Below are 4,416 nucleotides of genomic sequence, written 5' to 3' on the forward strand. Positions count from 1 at the left end.
AAAAAAAAAAAAAAAATAGATTTACAAATATTTCACATAATTTGTTTTTGCTTTCACTAAAGAAAATAAATCTGTTTAATTAATGACTAATATGATGCTTTGTCCCACAAAGTCTCAGAAAAACTCAGAAATTAGAAACATTGAGTACTTCTAAAAGGAGGAATATAAGTGAGGTTAAAAAATAGTAGAGCCTTATTAAGAAGCAGTTAGACAAACCCCCATACCCTTTACTGCCCTCCCACCCCACCCACCCACTTTGTGTGTGTGCACAGGGGCGCGCGCACACACACACACACACGACCTCCAAAAGTTTCTCTGGAGGTGCTGAACCAGAGAGAGCTGTGTTTAGATAGCTGAAAGCGAAGAGTATCATACTGAAAACATTTAATTTCTCTGTACAAACATTCCCTACTCTGTAACGTAAACATTGCTATGAATCCTTCTATAATATAAAATCTTACAATAAAGAAAATGAGACTAACAATAAAATGTTACAAGCAGACTATTCAAAACCTATGAAACTATAACCAGAGCACTGATAAAACCAGTAACTAGTCTGATTTAAGCTTTTTTAAAAAATACAAGCACAGTTAAATCCATTTGCATTTGTGCTAACTATTGTCAGTCAACATTCTTCAGCTTTAAACCATGAGGTTCATGCTTCATCTTTTGATACGAAGGTGCTTGAGGGCATTCAATTCTAACAAAGATCATTTCCAAAAATTAAAGATTGAATATAATCATTCTCATGAATCTATCCTTTTTTTATGACTTTGCATCTCCACATAGCTCTACAAAGTGGAAAATACAGGGGTTCTTGAAGGCAATAAAGCAATCACATGCACAAGAAGGCATTTTTGAGGAATGTCAGCTTTGTTATTCTTTTTTCATATACTACTAGAGTCTTGTCTTTAACCACAAGAAACCTTTCATGAATTACTATAAAACAACGTGATGGCGGAAAATCTCATATGAACTAGTAATATGTTCCATTACACTAATATCTTTCCACTATTTACCAACTGTGTATGGCTTAACTTTCATTTGTAAAAATAAAAACCTCTCCCTGTTCTAGATCAGACTATATACCTTTGACAGTGTGGATCACAATAAACTGTGGAAAATTCTGAAACAGATGGGAATATCAGACCACTTGACCTGCCTCATGAGAAATCTGTATGCAGGCCCAGAAGCAACAGTTAGAAATGGACATGGAACAGACTGGTTCCAAATCAGGAAAGGAGTGCGTCAAGGCTGTATATTGTCACCCTGCTTATTTAACTTCTATGCAGAGTACATCATGAGAAATGCTGGGCTGGATGAAGCACAAGCTGGAATCAAGACTGCCGGGTGAAATATCAATAATCTCAGATATGCAGATGACACCACCATTATGGCAGAAAGTGAAGAACTAAAGAACCTCTTGATGAAAGTGAAAAGAGGAGAGTAAAAAAGTTGGCTTAAAGCTCAATATTCAGAAAACTAAGATCATGGCATCCGGTCCCATTACTTCAAAGCAAATAGATGGGAAAACAATGGAAACAGTGGCTGACTTTATTTTGGGGGGCTCCAAAATCACTGCAGATGGTGATCGCACCCATGAAATTAAGACGCCTGCTCCTTGGAAGAAAAGTTATGACCAACCTAGGCAGCATATTAAAAAGCAGAGACGTTACTTTGCCAACAAAGGTCCATCTAGTCAAAGCTATGGTTTTTCCAGTAGTCACGTAAGGATCTGAGAGTTGGACTATAAAGAAAGCTGAGTGCAGGGGAATTGATGCTTTTGAACTGTGGTGTTGGAGAAGACTCTTGAGAGTCCCCTGGACAGCAAGGAGATCCAACAAGTCCATCCCAAAGGAAATCAGTCTTGAATACTCATTGGAAGGACTGATGTTGAACCTGAAACTCCAATACTTTGGCCACCTGATGCAAAGAACGGACTCATTTGAAAACACTGTGATGCTGGGAAAGACTGAAGGCAGGAGAACAGGACAACAGAGGATGATCAAATGGTTGGATGGCATCACCGATCGATGGACAAGAGTTTGAGTAAACTTTGGGACTTGGTAATGGACAGGGAAGCTTGGCATGCTGCAGTCCATCATGTTCCAAAAATTAGATAGAAATAAATAGAAGTCTCATATCCATGGAACTTTTAACATCATTAAGTGTCAATACTGCCCAAAGTGATCTATACAGTCAATACAATCCCAACCAAAATCCCAACAATGTTTTTGCAGAAATAGAAAACTCTACCCTTAAATTTATAGAGAATTTCAAAGGATCCCAAATAACCAAAACAATTTTGTAAAACAAGAACAAAGATGGAAGCTCAAATCTCATGATTTCAAAACAAAGTACACAAGTAAAAAACCACAATGAGCTATCCCTTCACACCCATTAAGATGGCTACTACTGGGCTTCCCTGGTGCTGCTGCTGCTAAGTCACTTCAGTCATGTCCGACTCTGTGCATAGATGGCAGCCCACCAGGCTCCTCCATCCATGGGATCTTCCAGACAAGAGTACTGGAGTGGGTTGCCATTGCCTTCCCCACTTCCCTGGTGGCTTAGTGGTAAAGAACTGCCTGACAATGCAGGAGACACAGGTTCAAACCCTGGTCCAGGAAGATCCCATATGCCGCACAGCAACTAAGCCCGTGCACCACAACTACTGAGCCTGTGCTCTAGAGCCTGGGAGCCACAACTACTGAGCCCAAGTGCTGCAATTACTGAAGCCCACGCACCCTAGAGTTCATGCTCTTCAACAAGAGAAGCCACTGCAATGAGAAGCCCATGCACGGCCACTAGAGAGTAGCCTCTGCTCACCACTAGAGAAAAGCCAAGAGCAACAAAGACCCAGCACAACCATTATTTTTTTTTAAAGATAGCTACTATTAAAATATCATAAAATAACAGATATAGATGAGGATGTGGAGAAACTGAAACCCTTGAGCAATGCTGGTGGGAATACTAAATGGTGCAACCACTATGGAAAAGAATACAGTACTTCCTCAAAAGATTTCAAAAAGAATTACCATGTGATTCAGCAATTCCACTTCCGGGTATATATATGAAAAAGAATTGAAAACTGAACCTCAAAGAGATATTTGTACACCTATGTTCATAGCAGCATTATTCACAATAGGCAAGAGATAGAAGTAACCCAAATATATGCAAACAGATGAATAAGCAAAAAGTGCTGCATACATACAGAGGAATGCTATTTAGCCTTAAAAAGGATGAAAATCCCATCACATGCTACAACATGAATGAGCCTTGAAGACATCATGCTAAGTAAATAAGCCAGGCACAGAAAGACAAAATACTGTATGATTATACTTATAAAAGATCTTGAGTAAACAAATCCACCAAAAACAAAGTAGAATGGTGGTTGTCAGTGGGAGATGGAAGTAAGGAATTGTTTAATGGGTACAGAGTTTCAGTTTTCAAGATGAAAGAGTTCTGAAGATCTGTTGCATAACAATGTGAATATTCTTAACACTAAATCATACACTTAGAAATGGTTAAGATGAAATAAACAAGTTCCTACTGTACAGCACAGGGAACCGTATTCAGTATCTTGGAATAACCTATCATGAAAATATATATATATAAAAACAAGTCACTCTGCTGTACACCAGGAACTAACACATTATAAATGAAATACACTCCAATAATTTTTTTAAAAAAATAGCTAAGATGAGAAAATTTATGTTATGTGTTTTCTACAATTAAAAAAAAAAATCAATAAAAAAAGAAAACAGAGAAGCCCAAACTTCAGTTTAAAAGAAGCCACTGATCTTTACAGATCAAAGATCCATTAAAGTCCACAATATAATAAATAAAGGAAAGAAAAAGGGAAACTTTAAGAAATCCTTCCACCATTTCCTATAGAAGAAACTGTATTTCAACTCTAAAGGGCCAACCACCCAGACAGATAAGAGAGAATGGTGGACTGTCACACAGATCTAAAGAACACCAAAAATAATAGCCCAAGAGAAAAGATCAAAGTGGAATTGGAAACATTAAGGCTGGGTAATCAGATATCCCTCAAAAGGAGGAAAGTTCAGTAACTGATAGAAATGTACCCAACTGACATAATGTGTGAGGTAGCAGGATGGAAATAAGGTGAGGGGTTCTCATTACTTAAAATTTAAAAAGAAAATACTCATGAAAACTTCAAAGACCACAAATGGACATTATGATAACATGATGGCAAGCAGAATCCCAAAAGGAAACATGAGGATCAGATCACATCAGATCAGATCAGATCAGTTGCTCAGTCGTGTCCGACTCTTTGCGACCCCATGAATCGCAGCATGCCAGGCCTCCCTGTCCATCACCAACTCCCGGAGTTCACTCAGACTCACGTCCATCGAGTCAGTGATGCCATCCAGCCATCTCATCCTCTGTCAT

General features: G+C 38.4%; 1 protein-coding gene across 1 annotated transcript in view; it reads right to left on the minus strand.

Moving 5' to 3' along the window:
• USP34 (ubiquitin specific peptidase 34) overlaps positions 1-4,416 on the minus strand; it is a 241,399-nt gene that overhangs the window by 197,064 nt on the left and 39,919 nt on the right.

This window comes from Bison bison, unplaced genomic scaffold, assembly GCF_000754665.1.
Source record: "Bison bison bison isolate TAMUID 2011002044 unplaced genomic scaffold, Bison_UMD1.0 scf7180017864489, whole genome shotgun sequence".
Taxonomy (NCBI): Eukaryota; Metazoa; Chordata; class Mammalia; order Artiodactyla; family Bovidae; genus Bison; species Bison bison.